Genomic DNA, 9,220 nt, shown 5'->3' with positions numbered 1-9,220 from the left:
ATCTGAGTGTGATGTATACAGTGAGTGCAGTTAAATTTGTGCGTGGTGTCCTTTCCTAAGGGCGACCCTTCGTCCATGACACTTGACTCTTCATGATGCAGTTCACTGAAGTTCAGGGGTCCCTTCAATGGCAATTTTTTTGGAAGGTTCCCAAGTATTTTAATAGCACTTTCTGTTGTTTAGACATATCGTTATTCATTAGTAACATGAATTCAAAGCACGAGTGCAGTTTCTTTTGTACTTGAGCAAATCAAGAAACCAAGACACAACTGCCATCATCAAATCTTAATCTTCAGAGAAAAACAGCTCCGTTAAGGTTGGCCTGAAGATGCTCAGATTCTACCAGTCATTGAGGCATCCCATATTTAACTAGTGTGGGCCCTGCAGTTACTTTCACTTTTTTTCTGAAGTTATTTTTTGGATCTTTCCGGTAAGGTTTTTCTTCTCCTTCTCAGTAGATGAACACACTTCCTTCCCTAAAGCAGTGGGGGCACCAGCTTTTCCCTCCGGCATTGGGTAAACCAGGCGAACGTGGTCTTGACATTGTGCTGCTCCACAGCCCGGCTTTCCTCCTGGAATCAGGACACGCTTACCTCCCGTCTTTCAGATCAGGAGTCCAGGGCAGGGCAGGGCTCTCCTGGCAGCCTGGAGGGAATTACAGGAGCCAACAAAGCCTGAGCTTCCTCATTCCTACATCACATGCTGGAGACACGGCATTTAGCTAATTGAGCTGAGTAGCCAACCAAATCTCTAATCCTTCCTAGAATGTAGAAAGAGGTCATTTCTTGCCTCACCTCATAAACTAGGAGCCAAGAAACAGGGGGAGGAGAGACAGGACAATGCCTGGTAGTTGCCGTGACCTGCCTTGCATTTTAAGCACTTGAATCATCCCCATACTGGCCCGACAATTAAGGATCTACTCTCTTCGCTGCTGTCTAGATGACTAAAGATCTTATTTTTAATAAAATAAAAATTTTAATAAAAATCTTTAATGAAATAAAATGTTTAATTTTTAATAAAATGAAACAAAGGAAAAATTTGTTTAAGAAAATTTATTTGAAATTTTATTTGTAATCACATCAGGACATTTTAAGAATAAATTTCGCATTTCTTGGTTCTGTTCTCTGCGGAGCATCCAGTGAGACAACAGCATGGACTGGCTAAGCAGAGATCACAGGACTCGGAACGTCAGTGTAGCAGAGATAACCATGGTCTGCTGGTTTTCTTTTCTTCTGTGAGTCACTTCTCTCCTTTTGACTTCAATCCCTTGCCGTGATTTGGTACTTCAACCATTTTAACCAGGATTACAACACCTCTCTCTAGATTTGTCTTCAGAGCAGGAAACTGTGGAATGGCCACAGTATCATTCAAGTTTAGGAGGCTTAGGGGCGTGTGCAACCCTCCTACAAGAGTGACATCCATCAACCCAGAGTCAAGAGGAAAGAGCCTAGGGCCCCCAGGCAGAGAGGAGGAGAGTCAAGATCCTTTATGGGACGTGTGAGGCCAGGAGACCCCACCTCGCTCCTGTTCCACGATGGTAACCCCTCCACCAGCCAAGGAGAAACTTGATGAGAATCTGGTGTTTCAGCCGTGTTCCTGGTTGGAAAGGATCCAGAGAGACAACTGTTCTGACACTTTGAGTCAAATCCTCGATGGTACCTCTCTAGTACCATGCTTCAAAGCTCTGCTCAAGAAGCTACATTTCCTCAGTGAACGCCTGTCCTCTAATGTCGCCATTTTCTGACCTTTCCCACTCCATTTCTGCTCTGCCAAATAGCCCCCGGTTCACACTGCTTCAGCTTTTCCTTTACTCAGCACTTTTATTATCAGGGTTCGATGTAGACTTTGTACGCATTGCTTCATTGTCTCTCATGGATATCAGACAATGAACAGAGGTTCTCTCTCTCTCTCTTTTTTTCCTCCTTCTATGTTGAATAAATAGTGGACATCCAAGAAGCGTGAGCTGTTAGATTCATTCATGCTCAACCCATTAATTTAGGGGGAATTGTACAGAAAGAATCTGGTCTTTGCCACGTATTAGCTCATCTCATGCGCCTATCCAAAAATACTGGAAAGTTTTTCCATAAGTGAGGATATAGTCATCAGAGACAGCATTTACTTAAAGATTCTTTGTGATTGTGCTTTGTTGATTATAGTTTGCTTAGAAATATTTACTAGTCTTCAGTGGCGTGTGTGTGATTGCTTCTTACACTACTATCAAAGAGTTTCTTATCAGTGTAAAGTCTTAGAATTGCTTACATTCTCTTTGAGGGGTAGACCGATACATACATCCTTTTTCTTTCATTTAAGTTTAAATCTTGTTTGCAGCAAAGTGAATAGAAAAATGCTGTCACTCTTGAAATAACAGAAACAGCTTTCCATGGCTTTGACTTCCTTCCACAGGATGGCTAGGACATCCCAACAGAGGAACACTGTCATGACCTTTAATGTTTCTCTTTAATAGGGTGGGAGGAATTTCAGAGAATGATATGCCAAGCAATTCCCGCTGAGAACTCTAAACTCATGAGTTTTGAGGTCTTTCAAGCTAGGTGACTATTTTGTTGAACACAAAATAATCTTATACTTATTTATAGCAAAAAAAAGTCCTTTGTAAGAAATGTGACTGGGGACTTAATCCAGAGTCTATAGCTGAGAGAAGCAAACTTTAATGTGGGTTTCGTGGTCCAACTGTCTCCCCCACTACTTTGAAACGTTTGCAGTCACATAGGGTTAAGATAATGGTCATCAGGCCATTCCATTCTTCACAGTTCTGGTCAGAGATAAATGAGAATACGCTTCCCTGCTGTGCAAACATCCTTTTTATTAATACTGGGTGAACAAGAATGTAAGCACATTTGGCTGCAGAGAAAACTAACAGAATTGGAAATGCAGAATATTGAAGCTCGGAGTCTAACATCAGGCTTTCAAAGGCCAAGTGAATAAAAAGAAAACAATTACAGAATAAGCAGCAGAGCTGAAATGAAAATGGATCAGCATAGTAAAAGTGAAGTGTGACACCAATGTGTTCCACGGGCGTGCCCAAGTGGCCAGGGCATGGTTTGCTCCCATAGGAAACAGTTACATTGTCTCCGAAGTGAGGACTGCTCTCATTGTCCCCCAGGTACAATATTTAATTTGAGCCCATGCTCTTCAGCTGAGTGCGTAACACTTATTGTTTATGCAAGCATTTGGCAATGAACCTCCACCACAGTGTCTATTGATACACATTATATTCTCACATATTGTAATTTAGCTCTTAGATTATTGTTTTATTTTATATGTACATATGGCATGTCTTCCTAGTTAGAGCCTAAATGATTTGAGGTCAAGGACTGTGCCACATTCATTTCCATAGGACCTATCCCAATTCCTTGCACGTAGTGGGCATCAGGACCACCGCATTGCAAACTCCAAGGGCATTATTCACATTATGCTGGTGACGCTTCCTGGCATTATGCAATCCAGGGGGTAGACACACAGTGGGTATTTTTGGATTTGATGCAATCCGGGGAAGTCTGGGGCAATGAAAAGAAATCCTTTTGTATTGCTTCAGTGATCTGGGGAAAAGGAAAGTCCCTGAACCTTGGTTAAACACAGTGCTGCTGCTTTGAATAAGTGCTCTTTGGATTCTAAAATATAGAGAAAAATCATACTAGTGTCTATTTCTGGGTGCAAAGTAGTTTCCACATTTGCATTCTTATACTAACTAAAGTCACGAATGAGGATCTCTACCAACCACTCAGACAAAAAAACAGAAGCCTTAAGAGGGTTGCTCAAAGTTAGGAAAGTTGTCCTTTTCATGAAGGAAAGTATATATAGCCAGCTTCTACATTCCTGGGTCAGCTTCCCTGCCCTAATGATCTGCTTGGGTCTAGTGAGAATAAGATTTAATACAGACTCAATGGAGTAAATACTGCATCTGGGCAGAGAAGAAAACACAGAGGTTTCTGAATAAGAGGATTCACACATTCTTCCATCCAGCTGTTCTCTGGGGTTTCCGAAGTTTTATTTCTTCTGTAGAAAATGAGATGCATTCCTCTAAGGTTCCAAAAAAATGTACAGCCCCTATTAAATAATACTAAGAATGTTCTCTGAACAGACAGCACATGTCAAAACTGCAAATGCCCACCTGTAACGATGGATTTCAGTGATGAAATCAATAATGGCCGATGGCTTTCTAGGAATATGTTCGAAGCCAACTTTATAATTAGGGGAATGTGCTGTAATGAAGGGTCCACATCCAGAAAGGTGAGAGAGAAAAGGGACTATTTGGTGGAGAACGATCCTGACTCTTGATTTTGCAAAGTGCTAATAATGTTGGCTCAGTTTGACTTCTCAAGGCTGGACAGAGACCAATACTTTAGTACTGCTGATTGGCTCTGAGGAGAGGTTTCTGAAAAGAAATGAATACGTAGAAGTAAATGAAAACCTCAAACAAAACTTGATATTCATAGGTCAGCTGTCTGGACTTGAAACAAAATCCTACCTGATCATTCTCTTTGTGCATTTGTCTTTGTTTCCTTTGTTCCTTTTCCCCTTTCTCTCTCATCTCTTTTTCCCCTTTATGTAATGTGCTTCTGTCAGAATAATATTTTCATCTTCAAATGCAGCATTTTCAAGAAAATGTGGAATTTTTAAAATACAATAAGCTGATATGCAATCAGTGAATGCACACCAGTGCAGGACGGCTTTGAACGGTGCTCACATTCCAGTGATGTGAATGGATACGTGCAGGAGCCCGGGTCTTTGTAGACTCTGGCAGGACAAGGATAAGTAACAAAATAAAGAAAGACTCTCCATGAACAGTGTGATCTGCAAAGATGAGACAGAGACCCTGGGATCTGAGTGACTATGAAATATCCGTAATGAACTCTCTTGCTCCGTTTCCTCTGAGCTCCCTTCCAGAGCACAGAAGACTACAAAGCAAGCCATCATGCTTGAAAGTGAGGCTACTAGGAAGAAGAAAGACAAAAGTCTGAGGCTGAAGGGAGGTTCTGAATTAGTGATAAGCTGCCGCATCCCACATGCAGCAGCTCCCTTCCATCCCAGGGAAAGCGTTTTATTAAACACACCATACTCCTTTGCAGTGTCCTTCATTAACTTTCTTTTTCCCTAATAGGGTTACTGGAAACAAGCAGCTGAGTTTTCTGTTTTCCTACATGTTATGTAAATAGCTACTACCGGCAAGTGAGACAAACAGCAGGGTCACATTTGAAGAGTCGTCTTATATTTATATTGAATCTGGCAAAAAAACCACTCACTGGCCACATTCAGAAGCTGTGGAAGCTACTTACTAAAGATGTGAGCTGGAGGGAACCTGGGGCCGGAACATATTAGGTGTGAATATGGTTTTATCTGTTTATCTTCCCATTACTCACCCTTGCACCTCTCTCTCCCTCTCTCTTCCAAATTTATTTGGTTTCCTCTCTAGAGGTTCTTCCACAAAGATACCATAATTAATTGACTGGATCAGTTCAGGATGAAAATGATTAAATCGACTATTTAGATTCATGTAACAAAAAATAAAAATAAACCACCACTGCCATCAACAGTACCACCACAGCAACAATCAAACTAGGAATTTCACTGTTTTTCCATCGTTTGGTAGTTGTGTCCCAGGTACTAGGGAAGAGGCTTTTTCAAATGTAAATTTTCAGCTTCAGGAGTGATTGATTTGGACCAGCTTTTGTGGAGCAGCACATTCATTCAGCCAGGCACTAGCACACAAAGAGCCCCCCTCTGGGCTGAGATCAGCCCCAGGACTGGGACCGGGGGTGAATTACTCACTGCAGAGAACACACAGCCGCCTGTGTTCCTGCCTTTTAGAAATCAAGTGTCTGTTAGTGGAGAACTACAAAAATCACAGGCACAATGCACTTTACTTTTACAGCACACGTGTGCACATGCACACACACACACACACACACAGTAATTTAGAAAATGAATTGTTCTTGATAACTGAATATCCTGTCTAAGGAAAAGTTTGCCAATTCTCAATGAATTAAACACTTTAGAGCCTCAATATCTAATGCTACAAAGCTACTGAAAACAGTTTTGTCTCTCTTTGGTGACTCTAAGGCCTGTGATAGCTCTGTAGCATTTACTAGCTGTGGGATCTGGGGTATCTCCTCATCTGTGAAATGGGAATAATCACAGTATTTGCCTCATCTGTACACCGTAAGCATTAAGCAGGATTACATACATAGCACAGCACCTGGCACAACACAGCAGCCAAAATATGTTAGTTGTTATTAATATACTCTTGTAATGTCTTTCATGAATAAAGAATCTGATGGTCAGGAGTAAAATAACTAACTTTTTTCTTTGCTTTCAAAACCCTTTTGATTTTGGAATAATTTAAGATTTATCAAGAATTTGCCAAGATATTACAGCATCTCCGGACATACTTTACACAGTGTCCCCCATGTTACCATCTTACGTAATTGCAGGATATTTGTCAAAACCAGGAAGTCAACACTGATACATTACTATTAACTAAACCCCAGCCTTTACAGAGATGATTCCGGTTTTACCACGAACGTCATTTTTCTCTTCCAAGATCGCACCCCGGACACCCCCTCACATTTCATTGTCATGTCTGTCTCCTCTGGTCTGGGAGTTTCTCAGTCCTTCCTTATTTTTCATGACTTTGACAGTTTGGATAATACTGGTCTTTTGAAAACCATTCATTTTGTAGAATGCTCCTTAAATTGGCTTTCTCTCGTGGTTTTTCCCATGACTAGGCCAGGGTCATGGGTTTGGGGAAGAATTCCACAGTGGAAGGGTGCCTGTAGAGAATGGACTTGAGGACACGGGGAGGGGGAAGAGTAAGCTGGGACGAAGTGAGAGCATGGCATGGACATATATACACTACCAAATGTAAAATAGGTAGCTAGTGGGAAGCAGCTGCATAGCACAGGGAGATCAGCTCGGTGCTTTGTGTCCACCTAGAGGGGTGGGATAGGGAGGGTGGGAGGGAGGCTCAAGAAGGAGGGGATATGGGGATATATGTATACATATAGCTGATTCACTTTGTTGTACAACAGAAACTAACACAGCATTGTGAAGCAATTATACTCCAATAAAGTTGTTTAAAAAAAAATTACTATTGTTCCCTTTTATTTATTTTATTGTTCCCTTTTAATTACTGTCTTCTTAGGAAGCAGGTAAGTCCACCCTAAATTTAAGGGGAGGAGAGTTAAGCTCCACTGTCCTGGAGCTTTTGTTTCATTTTGTTTTGTTGAAATAATCTTTGAGATTCTTTTCTAATGAAGATTTGTCCCTTTTTCACCATTTATGTATTTATTTATTCAATAATTTATTTATATCAGCATGGATATATATATACATTATATTTTATATGTACATTTTATACTTTGGGTTATAATCTAATACTACATTATTCTGGCACTCAAATTCCTCCAGTTTGGAAAATAGAATTAACCCATACAACAATTGCAATGAGCCCTAAGGATATCTTTTATAGCATGACTTCAATAATTGTAATTGAAGCTGAGTGGAAAGAAATTTTGAGCAAAATTCCATAAAAGAAACTGCTTGTAGGTATGCATTCAGGAGGCTGTACTAATAGGAAGAGATCGGTGGTGGAGCAGCATTTCATGGTGATGGTCAGAAACATTAACGAAGGTAATAAGAAGTATGATACTTTATGCACGGGAGAGCTGATTCTGCTTCGCTGCATCTAATCACTTTGGAAAAAGGCTTTGTGTCAACTGATAACAAGTTTGTGTTTTAGTCTATATTGCTTTGGAGATGACATCTGTCTAAGTAGATCAGAAATAATTCTGAATCACAAACAGTACATAATGTAAATTTTGATTTTACTATCATTCATTGTAATGTAGTGAGAATCAATAACATTTTATTCATTGGGACAATGGAGACACTAAATTGTAAGTTACAGTCCAACATGTGAATTATTAAGCATAGTGAGCTAATCAACTGTGGAAAACAGTCTTGTAAACAATATCAATGCCTTGTTTTTTATGAGAGAGAAAAAGGAATATAGACAGTGGTATGTTTATTGGCAGTAAAAATTACATTAAATCTTACCAGAGGGAGATAAAAGTTACTAAAATCAGCTTAATTTCCATGCAAACTATAATGTAACATTAAGTTTCATATGTACTGCGTATACAAAATTTTAGAATTAATCCATATAGAATATGTACCTCCCTTCTCCTTTATTTTGCATGTCCCTTGTTATTTTTGAAAACTTCAGTGCAGCCATGTTCTGAATACCACCAGGAAGTTTCTTAAAATGTTGATGTTCATAAAAATGACTCAATAAAAGAGGCATTTAAGAACAATGTGTGCACCAAAAAACCCCCAAAAAGCAACAACAACAAAACCAATGTGTGCACTATTTCTCTGTTATTTTAGGGCACCAAGAACGTTCTTGCCTCAGTGATGTTTACCCATGTTATGCCTTTACCAGGAAAGCTCCCCCGCCCACCCTCGATCTATCTTTCTCTCTCTCATTGCCTGGCCCCTATTCATCATTCAGGACTCATCCCTTACTTTCTCATAAAGCGTTTCCTAGGTTCACTCTTGTACAGTTCACTCCTCTTACTTTCTCTTAAAACACTCTTTTCTTGATCTTGGTGACATTTCTCACAATTTTGCAAACTTGTGTAACACTGGCCTCTCCTACTAGACCTTAATCTCTTTTGGGCAAGCATCTTGTCTAATATTCACCACTGTACACAAAATGCTGTTGGCAAAGAAAAGTATTCTCCTCTACCCTTCTAGGTTCTTCTGGATGGTCTAATAATTAAACTGACATGAGATAGATTAACAGGATGAAAAAAAATAAAACAAATTTAATTACATACATATGGGCAATCTGTATCAACATGGGAGGTTCCAAAGACAGTCAGGCAAAGTGAGGTATACATGTCATTTTGGGCTAAGGAGAAGGGGCAGTGGTCTGGGACTTCAAAGAGAAGGAAGGCAATTCACAGCAAGATGAAAAAAGAGCAAATTTTTGGTAAACAAATATTTGTTGGGCCATGTAGAAAGAATGGGACATAGAGAGGAATTTTAGCAAACAGACTTTGCTAGGTTCCTCCCTGTCTACCACCTCAAGTTCATATTATACTATAGATATTTCTGGATTAGCCCCCTATCTAAATTCTTTTAGGTAGTTAAGAGGGAGGTAAAAAGAAAAATTTCCTGAGTCTTTCGTTTCTTCCTCACA

At 40.0% G+C, this 9,220-nt stretch overlaps 1 pseudogene; it reads right to left on the bottom strand.

Moving 5' to 3' along the window:
* Window positions 1-285: 285 nt before the first annotated feature.
* Window positions 286-1,422, bottom strand: LOC117195429 (thioredoxin domain-containing protein 17-like; annotated as a pseudogene).
* Window positions 1,423-9,220: the final 7,798 nt, after the last annotated feature.

Source organism: Orcinus orca, chromosome 7 (genome assembly GCF_937001465.1).
Source record: "Orcinus orca chromosome 7, mOrcOrc1.1, whole genome shotgun sequence".
Taxonomy (NCBI): Eukaryota; Metazoa; Chordata; class Mammalia; order Artiodactyla; family Delphinidae; genus Orcinus; species Orcinus orca.
This window is presented reverse-complemented; position numbering and strand designations above follow the sequence as displayed.